Genomic DNA, 10,898 nt, shown 5'->3' with positions numbered 1-10,898 from the left:
TTTTTTTCTCATATACCAAGGACTTCCAAGGTATACAGTCCAAGGCTAGAAGAGCTGCTCAATGATGCTGTCATGGACTCAGGATCCCTCTATATTTCTGCTCCCCCAGCCTTAAAATGTTGGTTTCTGTTTTCTGCATATCCCCTCGCAGTTACAAAATAGCTGCTACAGCTCTAGCCATTACATGTGTGTTACAGGCAGAATAAAAGAATACACAGAAGAGAAGCAACAATACCTCAGACTTCATTTATGTCTTACTGGTGATAACTGAACCACACTGCCAATTCTGTCTGAAGAGAAGCTGGAACACGCACTCTGCTTTTTTTTTTTTTTCTGCCTCAGACAGAGTCTCGCTCTGTTGCTCAGGCTGGGGTGCAGTGTTGCAATCTCAGCTCACTGCAACCTCTGCCTCCCGAGTTCAAGCGATTCTCCTGCCTCAGCCTCCCGAGTAGCTGGGACTACAGGCGCATGCCATCACGCCCAGCTAAATGTTTGTATTTTTAGTAGAGATGGGGTTTCACCATGTCAGCCAGGATGGTCTCAATCTTTTGACCTCATGATCTGCCCACCTCGGCCTCCCAAAGTGCTAGGATTGCAGGTGTGAGCCACCGTGCCCAGTCACATTCTAATTTTTATAGCCCGTAAGGTAGAGGTAGATAAGGGAGGAGGGAGTTAGACTAAAGATCAGGTTTGCCAGTCAGTAGTACCTGCCAACATTGGGATTATCTTTCCATGCAAAAATCAAATTTAAAAACTGAGGTTTTTGGCCAGGTGCAGTGGCTCACGCCTGTAATCCCAGCACTTAGGGAGGCCGAGGCGGGCAGATCATGAGGTCAGGAGTTCAAGACCAGTCTGGCCAACATAGTGAAACTCTGTCTCTACCAAAAATACAAAAAATTAGCCAGGAATGGTGGTGTATGCCTGTAATCCCAGCTACTTGGGAGGCTGAGGTAGGAGAATCACATGAAACCGGGTGGGAGGCAGAGATTGCAGTGAGCCGAGATTGCGCCATTGTACTCCAGCCTGGGCGACACTGCAAAACTCCATCTCAAACAAACAAACAAAAAACTGAGGGTTTTTTGTTGTTGTTGTTGTTTCTTTTTCTTTTCCTTTTTTTTTTTTTTTGAGATGGAGTCTTGCTGTCGCCCAGGCTGGAGTGCAGTGGCACAATCTCAGCTCACTGCAAACCTCCACCTCCCAGGCTTCTGCCTCAGCCTCCTCGCTAGCTGGGAGTACAGGCATGCACAACCACACCCGGCTAATTTTTTGTATTTTTAGTAGAGACGGGGTTTTGCCATTTTGGCCAGGCTGGTCTTGAACTCCTGATCTCATGTGATCCACCCACCTTGGCCTCCCAAAGTGCTGGGATTACACGCGTGAGCCACCAATCCCAGACTTTATGAATTGAGTTTTAAAGGAGTTACACTAAGACACAAGGTCACGAGCAAACAAGGGATGGATTCTATGGTTTTAACCACTGCCTATGTCAGTAGACAACTCTTCCATTACTTAAAGTGTTCCATAGATACAAAGGATGTTTGTGGCAGCAACAACATCCTCAAAGCAGCGTTAGGAAAAGTGGCACAACCATTCATAATTATCTGTCATAGTCATCATTACCAAAAACATTTAATACCAAAACTTTTATCCTAAATGACAGGGCTGCAAATAATTGAAGGACACTTTTAGTCCTTGAGGGAGTTACAAGTTAGTTGGATGAACCAGACACGTGGTGGCTCACGCCTGTAATCCTAGCACTTTGGGAGGCTGAGGGGGGGGCAGATCACCTGAGGTCGGGAGTTCGAGACCAGCCTGACCAACATGGTAAAACCCCATCTCTACTAAAACTACAAAAATTAGCTGGGCTTGGTGGCGGGTACCTGTAATCCCAGCTACTCGGGAGGCTGAGGCAGGGAGAATCACTTGAACCCGGGAGGCAGAGGTTGCAGTGAGCTGGGATGGCGCCATTGCACTCCGGCCTGGATGACAGAGCGAGACTCTGTGTCAAAAAAAAAAAAAAAAAAAAAAAAAAAGATAAACAACAATGCAGGTAAGCATGGGTTTGATACCAAGCAAATGGTTGCAGCAATATAAGTGCTAGAAGTTCCAAGAATGGAGAGATTAGCATTATAGACTGTATTAACCATTGAGGGCTTTGGAGATCAGGTAATTCAATAACTCATTTTATGAATGAGGAGTCAGAGATCAAGTAGTTGCGCAGAAACTAGGACCCAGAGATAGACTATTTTAATCCATTCCCTTTCTTCATGGCACACTGCATCAAGGACTAAACTATTCAAGGAAGGCTTCCTGGTAGAGATGGACTTTAAGCTGAGCCTCAGAGGCAGGGCAAGACTTAGACAATCAGTAGCAGAGAAGTAGAGTGTTTCAAGTTGGCTGAATGTCATAATAAAAGCTGCAGACCTGGGAATGAGTATGATGCTTTCCCACAGTAATGAGGGGATGGGTTTGGCTGGATTGGAGAGAGAAGAAAGGGAAAGCAAGGTTGGAAGTTGGTGGAGTTAAACGCCCTGGACTCTAGCTGTCTGGAAACAGGGCCAGGACACTACTCACTGTCACACAACTTTCTTGCCATTGGACATAGCTGTAGGACGCTGTCTACCCACTGAGTAGACCTGTCTTTGCTGGTAAGGCCACATTCATCCATGTGTGCATCATGTGCTTATAGAGGTTCTGCAGTGTGAGACACAGAGCTGAATACTCTTGAGGAAATGACACAAATTAGCCAGGCATCAGGCAGGTGAGTATCTAATAATCTGGAAAGAAAGATTGGATTTACACCTAAATAATCACATGCAGAGCCTGTGTACAAGATACACACGTGATCTATTTCAGATACAAACAAGTTGCCTTGCCATTCAGCAAAATGAAAGGAAAAATGATGTCTAGTTGGTGAGATGAAGGAACACTTTTCAGGAGAGGCAGCACTTGCACAGAACCTGGAAGAATTGGCGGCATCGAGGAGCAGGGCAACACTGCGGGAGGAAGCAACTTCAGCAAAGTTGGGTGAGGGGAAGGGAGTGCATCTAGTTAACAGAGAGGACTGGAGGACGCGTGAAGGCGATAGTGAGGATCAGAGTGAGTGCTGCGTGTCACAAACCAATCCCTTCGGGGGCTCATTGGCTGAAGAGGAACTATCGGGCGGCACTGCCATTGTGAATATCTCCAGATTGCTCGGTTTTCCTCATAGAACTGGTCCAGGCATTCAGAGGCTCGCTCTGTCTCCCACGCTGGAGTGCAGTGGTATGATCAAGGCTCATGGCAGCCTCAACCTCCCAGGCTCAAGCTATCCTCCCACTTCAGCCTCCTGAGTAGCTGAGACTACAGGCGCAGCTAATTTTTGTTTTTTTGAGAGATGGGGTTTTGCCATCCTGCCCAGGCTGGTCTCAAACTTCTGGGCTCAAACAATCTGCCTGCCTTGGCCTCCCAAAGTGCTGGGATTACAGGCGTGAGCAACCACACCTGGCCCAAAGGCTACGGAGACTTTAAATTGGAAATAGTTGGGTCTTAACAATTGTGTCAGTTACACCAAGCAAACGTCCTTCGGGTCCCACTTTCTTATTTATTTATTTGTTTTTGAGACAGAGTCTTGCTCTGTCTCCCAGGCTGGAGGGCAGTGGCGTGATCTTGGCTCACTGCAACCTCCGCCTCCCGGGTTCAAGTGATTCTCCTGCCTCAGCCTCCCAAGTAGCTGGGATTACAGGCATGCCATGTGCCACCATGCCTGGCTAATTTTTGTATTTTTAGTAGAGACGGGGTTTCACCATATTGGCCAGGTTGGTTTCAAACTCCTGACCTCAGGTGATTCGCCCACCTCAGCCTCCCAAAGTGCTGGGATTACAGGTGTAAGCCGCTGCATACAGCCTCTTTTTAATTTATTTTTATTTTCATTATTTATTTATTTAATTTTATTATTTTATTTTATTTTTTTGAGATGGAGTCTCACTCTGTCTCCGAGGCTGGAGTGCAGTGGCGCGATCTCAGCTCACTGCAAGCTCCGCCTCCCGGGTTCATGCCATTCTCCTGTCTCAGCCTCCCGAGTAGCTGGGACTACAGGCGCCTGCCACCACGCCCGGCTAGTTTTTTTTATTTTTAGTAGAGACGGGGTTTCACCGGGTTAGCCAGGATGGTCTCAATCTCCAGACGTCATGATCTGCCTGCCTTGGCCTCCCAAAGTGCTGGGATTATAGGTGTGAGCCACCACACCTGGCCTCTTTTTAATTTTTATTTCTTGCACAGATGGTGGGGGGGTCTCACTTTGTTGCCCAGGCTAGTCTTGAACTCCTGGCTTCAAGTGATCCTCCTGCTTCAGCCTCCCAAAGTGCTGGGATTACAGGCATGAGCCACCATGCCTCGCTCCTGAACCTACTTTCTAACAGTGATATGAAAGAAAGTTTTATTGGATATTATCAGGAGGTTTTTGACTGCAACTCAGAAATGAGTTGATAAGATTCTCTGACGCCGGGAGCTGGCTTTTCAGGAGCCTTCTATCTCCAAAACAATAATAAAAAACAAAATAACATGTCCTCTAGGAGGCTAAAAAGGGAAGAGGTAAAGAGATGTCAGCTCTGCAGGAAAAGCTTTCCAGGCCCATGCATGCTTTTCTATATGGTGATCTAAATTTAGACTCCAGTCTGAAAGCTGGAGACAAGACTGTTTGTTTCCCTTGTAAATTCCACTTTCCCGGTTTGAATTTCCTTTAGAATCTTGTGGAGTCATTTCAAAAACTCCCGTCGCAGGCTGCATCTGCTTTCAGACTGTAGACACACAGAGCTGTGTTTTTGGGCACAGGACCACAGGAAGATTGCAGAAAGCTCCTTAAAAGTTGAGGAGCCGTGCAACTTGGAAAGGAAGGTCATTATTTGACCGTGACAACATCAGCGATGAGGAAGATTTTCGTCACAATGCCCTACCTTTGCCCCCACACTGCTCTTGTTTCTTGTCCACAGGGCAGTGGGTTACTGAAGTTGATGGCTGATTGCCGATTCCATGCAGAGGCCTGGGGTGCCTCCTTGTCAGTCTCCTCCTTGCCACTCCCCTGTTTGTGCCTTTCTTTTATCGCTTCCCTCCCAGGCTGACACAGACGGTCTCAGCACTGTGTGTTCCGTGTTCTGAGGGGAGGTTGCAGTGGGAGTGGGATGTGTTATCTAGGGTGAGGGAGGGTTGGGGACAGCAGATATTCCAATGAGGAAACATGGGAAAATCTGTCCTTTTTCTTTCTTCTTCTATTCTTTGAGACATGTGATGATGCTTTCTTGTCCTTCCAGAAGTTTGTAGTCACAAACTAGGCAATCCCTGAGTTCAAAAGTAGTCTCCTTATAAAAGGTTTTTTGTTTTGTTTTGAGGAAGGGTCTGTCACCCAGACTAGAGTGCAGTGGTGCCATCTTGGCTCACTGCACCCTCTGCCTCCCAGGCTCAAGCAATCCTCCCACCTCAGCCTCCTGAGTAGCTGGAACTACAGGCAGGAGCCACCACACCTAGTTAATTTTTGTATTTTTGTAGAGACGAGGTCTCACCACCTTGCCCAGGTTGGTCTTGAATTCCTGGGCTAAAGTAATCAGCCTGCACTGGCCTCCCAGAGTGCTGGGATTACAGGTGTGAGCCACCGTGCCTGGCTAGATTAGCTAATTTTAATAACTACAATAGTGCTCTAAAATTACTGAGCATTTATTTAATCACTTCTGGGAATTTTTACTTAATGACAAAAGAATCTCCTAGTGAGAACACTGAAATTCTATTTCTACCAGAGTGGAAAATAATCTACAAAGTCATACATCTTCCCCTTAATTTTTTTAACATTGGAGAAAGTTTGTCTAACATTAATAAGCCATTTAGATAAATAAGGAGAAAGAAAACAAAAACTTTGTGCTGTCAACAAACATTTGTTGAATTAGAAGAACTTTCATGAAGGAGAAAGTTGGAAGAAAAAGAAGAGTGAGGAGTGAGAGACAACCACTCTTTTTTGCTGAAATAGAGTCACTTCCCCAATAAGATTTCATTTTCGTGATGTTAAATAAAAATTATGTTCAGGTGTGGTGGTGCACACCTATAGTCTCAGCTACTGGGGAGGCTGAGGTGGGAGGATCACTGGAGCCCAGGAAGTGGAGGCTGCGGTAAGTCATGATTGTGCCACTGCACTCCAGCCTGGGTGACAGAGCAAGACCCTGTCTCAAAAAAAAAAAAAGAAAGAAAAAATGAAAAAAAAAAAATTATGGGAGGTCATTGTTTCAGACTAAGCTCCTGCGCCAGGCCCCAAAAGACCAGACTAAAAATTAAAATGGAGTCATCCACGCTACAGTTTCACATCACCAAACCCAGACTAAATTGTTATTTGACCTTCCAAGCAATCACGAGAGATAACAGCCAATTTCCCAAACAGGCCAGTGTAAATCTTCAGTCTGCAGGATAACGGGGTTCCCTCGGCTTTAAATCTTATGTAAAAAGGAAGCAGAGTGACCTAATATTAACTAATCAGTGATTTTTCTATTGTTCTGTCTCCCTGTCTCCCCTTACAAGAAAAATAGCCTCGAAACGAATGCTGTCTTTGTTCTTGGTTTCTGCCCTCTTCGGCCCTTCCCTGTCTACAAAGATAACCCCTTCTGCTCAGCTCCGAACACTTCCTCTATTTTATGGAATGAAGTGCTGCCCGGTTCTCATCACAAGGGCAATTGAGATCTTTCAACTACATTTGTTGAAAATGTGTCTTTTGACACTACTGTTTAAGGAGCATCCCTTATCAGGGATCATTGTGCAGGGCACACACCCAAAAACTGAGGAGAAAGAAAGGAGGGGTTTAAAAGTGTTTTTTTTTTTGAAAGGCTTAAGGAGACCAGACATACCCTGGGAACACTTTCTTAGGGACAGTTTGCAGTAGTTCCAACATTCCATTCAAATTTGTGGCTATTCTGAAAATAATTGAAGACAATGGCTGTTGAACCCAGCAACCTGGAAGCACCAGGAAATTTTCCGGGCTGGCCTCAGGGTCCTTGCCGTACAGCAGCTTTCAAACACGCTGGTGAGCCGATTTCTTCCTCGGTGAGTGCCTTTTAAAATCTCTCCTCCCCTCTACGGCTTCTAAAATGTTACTATCATTATTTGTTTATTTATAATGTAAAATATGGGATGATGAAGGCTTAGTGTTACAAAGGATCAGAGACATCCCCAAGTGCTAATAAATCAAATCCTTCTTACACAGAATTTACAGAACACATTTTCTCTATAAACGGCCCGGTTTTAAACTATGGAAGGCAGTGTGTTCTCCAACAGGAGCATGATTTTCAGAGTGAGTCTACAGGCAGGTCTCCTTAGATAGGTCTGCCTGCTGAGTGGAACAACAGCCCTGCCTAATCTTGGAATGAATTGTCCCTGACCCGAGGGATTCAGACAGCACAAGATTCCAGAGGGGATTTCTGCGCAGCTGCGCTTCCCATACCTTGGCCTTGAAGATCCCTGGTTTTATGACCTGGCAGCACATGACCAGTGAAAACAGAAAGTCCATTGACCAGCTGGAAGAATCTTTGTACCCAGGACTAAGAATGATAACCATCCAGTTCAAAGAAAGCAAACAGGCTGGGTGCGGTGGCTCACGCTTGTAATCACAACACTTTGGGAGGTGGGCGGATCTCATGAGGCCAGGAGTTAGGCCAGCCTGACCAACATGGCAAAGCCTTGTCTCTACTAAAGATACAACAATTAGCCAGGCCTGGTGGTGCATGTCTGTAATTCCAGCTACTCTGGATGCTGAGGCAGGAGAATCACTTGAACCTGGGAGGTTGCAGTGAGCTGAGATCGTGACACTGCCCCCCAGCCTGGGCGACAGAGGGAGACTCTGTCTCAAAAAAAAAAAATTAATAATTAATTAATTAATTAAAAAACCTAAATGGAGTGATCTGGGGCTATGTATATGTGAGTGACTTATTAGAAGAGTCTTCATGTTTCTAGTTTTTTTTGCACTTCTGACCCATTTTGTGTAACTTATTCTTCCTCACCTTTTAGAAGGATTTATTACAAAACAAACTGCAGTGCCTTGTTGAAAAACCATTCCTTGCAGTGCTATAGGAAAGTTCTAGGGAACACTGAGTTTGTCTTATAAGTGTGAACGGAAATTTACAGAGCTTATAGGAGCACAATAACATTTAAAAAATGCAAATGTATGTATTTATTAATTCATTCTCCTTCAGCCTTCATCTATTTTAGTTTATATTGTGAAATAACAGTACACACAGACACCTATGTATCCATCACACAGGCCAAGAAACAGCACATTCCCCTGCTCTAGACTTACACCCAACTCGGATTGCACTGTCTCTCTCTTTCCTGCAATTTCTGTCATTTCCTTATTTTTCTTTATAGCTGTTATCACCTATTTTATCTTAAAACAGTATATCATTTTTGGAATAGAATAAGTAGTCATGCTTTAATCTTGTGATGTCTCTTTGCTTAAGATTTTATTTTTGAAATTCATCCATGTTGATGTAAATCAGTAGGATTTCATTATATGATTACACCACAATCTAAGTATCCATCCCACCCTTGGTGGACACTCTTCCTTGCAATTATGAGCGATGCTGCTCTATTGCTGTATGTGTCTTTCAGGACACTTGGGCAAGAATTTCTAGAGGCATGTACCTAACATTGGAATTACTGGTCCCCGTGTGTGTTCATGTTCAACATTCTAGATAATATCAAACTGTTTTGTAAAGTTGTTATAGTTTGACTCTGGGTACCCGTAGTCCCAGCTACTTGGGAAGCAGAGGGAAGAGGATTGCTAGAGGCTAGAGTTCAGGTCCTGTCCGGGCAACACAGGGAATCAGAGACCCGAACATCCATCTGAAAGACCTGGTTTCTTAGAGCAACCCATAAAAGAAACAGGCTGCATACACTACCAAGGAAGCTGCTGTTTGCAGCCATTGCACATGTACAACTTCTTTAACATGGATGTTCATGTCTCTGACCTTGCACTACCCCAGTGTAGGCTCCAAACAGGCATGCGAGGTACCTTTGGAAAGAAAGCCGCACGGCACTGTGGCCAGGGTTAACATTGGCCAAGTTATCATGTCCCTCTGCACCAAGCTGCAGAACAAGGAGCATGTCATTGAGGCCCTGTGCAGGGGCCTCACCTCATCTCATCTCATCTCATCTCAAAGAAGTGGGGCTTCACCAAGTTGAATGCTGATGAATTTGAAGACATGGTGGCTGAGAAGCGGCTCATTCCAGATGGCTGTGGGGTCAAGTACATCCCCAGTCGTGGCCCTCTGGACAAGTGGCGGGCCCTGCACTCATGATAGCTTCCACTCTGCTGCCCCCTGTTAATACTCACCAATAAATTCTACTTTCTATCCCCCAAAAAAGTGGTACAATTTGGATTTGAACCAGTGATGTGTCTGAATGCTGGTTGATCATTGGCATTAGTAACACCTCTAACACTTGGCATTGAACAACTTTAAAAATTTTAACCATTCTGGCCAGGCATGATGGCTCACACCTGTAATTGCAGCACTTTGGGACACCGAGGCGGGCGGATCACATGAGATCAGGAGTTCCAGACCAACCTGGCCAGCGTGGCAAAACCCAGTCTCTACTAAAAATACAAAAATTAGCTAGGCCTGTAATCCCAGCTTCTTGGGAGGTTGAGGCAAGAGAATCGCTTGAAACTGGGAGGTGGAGATTGCAGTGAGTCAAGATCATGCCACTGCACTCCAGCCTGGGTAACAGAGCAAGACTGTCTGAAAAAAAAAAAAATTAATTAATTAAAAAAAATTCAATCATTCTGATGGGTGTGTGGTGGTATCTCACTGCAGTTTTAACTTACATTCTCCTGATTACTTGTCAGGCCTTGGAGCCCAAGCTAAGCCATCATATCCCCTGTGACCTGCGTATACATCCAGATGGCCTGAAGCCACTGAAGATCCACAAAGGACGTGAAAATAGCCTTAAATAATGACATTCTACCATTGTGATTTGTTCCTGCCCCACTCTAACTGATATGATATATTCTCCCCCCGCCCTTAAGAAGGTACTTTGTAATATTCTCCCCGCCCTTGAGAGTGTACCTATAAGAACTAATTATAATGCCACATTCCTTTGCTGACTCCTTTTCGGACTCAGCCCTCCTGCACCCAGGTGAAATAAACAGCCACGTTGCTCACACAAAGCCTGTTTGGTGATCTCTTCACACGGACGTGCGTGACATTACTAATGAAATTAAACATCTTTTCATAAGTTTATGGGCATTCGTGCTTATTTTTTGTGAAATTCATCTTCATTTCTTTTGCTAATCTATTGATTGTGAGATTTTTACTTACTGATTCATAGGAGTTCTTTATATATTCTGGATTCTAATCTTGGGTTGATTATATATGTTGCAAATATATTCTCCTGGAATGGTGCTTATTTTTGTTTTGTTTTGTTTTACTCTTTTCACGGTCTCTTTTAAAGAAGTCCTAACTTTAACGTAGTTAAATGTATCAATCTTTTCCTTTATAGTTAGTGCTTTTTGTGTCTTGTTTAATAAATCCTTTCACTCAGAATTTGATAGCATATTCTCCTATATTGTCTCCTAAAAATTTTGTATCACGAATCACGGAGTCTAAGTTGACATTTATTATGAAAAATCAATCACGATTTCAGAAATGGTAAAATGCGGAAAAGAAAGTATATCCTTGAAATGATGACAGGAGCACAACTTTGATTTGTCATTTAGGTCTTTAATCCAACTAAAGCTGATTTTGGGATATGATGCTGAGTTGAGTCTAAATTTAATTTTCCCATATAGATAATCGCTGTGGTTTGAACACATTCCCCAACCTTCATGTGTCGGAAATGTAATCCCCAGATTCATATGTTGATAGTGTCTGGAGGTGGCACCTTTGGGAGGT

The 10,898-nt window shown here is 44.3% G+C and overlaps 1 protein-coding gene and 1 non-coding gene across 2 annotated transcripts in view; one reads left to right on the top strand and one right to left on the bottom strand.

Annotated features, from left to right (window-relative positions):
• Positions 1-7,039: 7,039 nt before the first annotated feature.
• LPIN2 (lipin 2) overlaps positions 7,040-10,898 on the top strand; it is a 127,361-nt gene continuing 123,502 nt past the window's right edge. The window contains exon 1 of the mRNA XM_073006440.1: positions 7,040-7,056. The gene's annotated coding sequence lies outside the window, so the exon portion shown is untranslated. The remainder of the gene's footprint in view (positions 7,057-10,898) is intronic.
• LOC119618678 (small nucleolar RNA SNORA70) lies at positions 8,853-8,982 on the bottom strand. The gene has a single exon (XR_005235048.2). It is a non-coding gene; the product is annotated as a small nucleolar RNA SNORA70 (small nucleolar RNA).

Source organism: Chlorocebus sabaeus, chromosome 18, assembly GCF_047675955.1.
Source record: "Chlorocebus sabaeus isolate Y175 chromosome 18, mChlSab1.0.hap1, whole genome shotgun sequence".
Classification (NCBI taxonomy): domain Eukaryota; kingdom Metazoa; phylum Chordata; class Mammalia; order Primates; family Cercopithecidae; genus Chlorocebus; species Chlorocebus sabaeus.
Note: the sequence above shows the minus strand (reverse complement) of the source record. Positions and strands in the feature narration are given on the sequence as shown.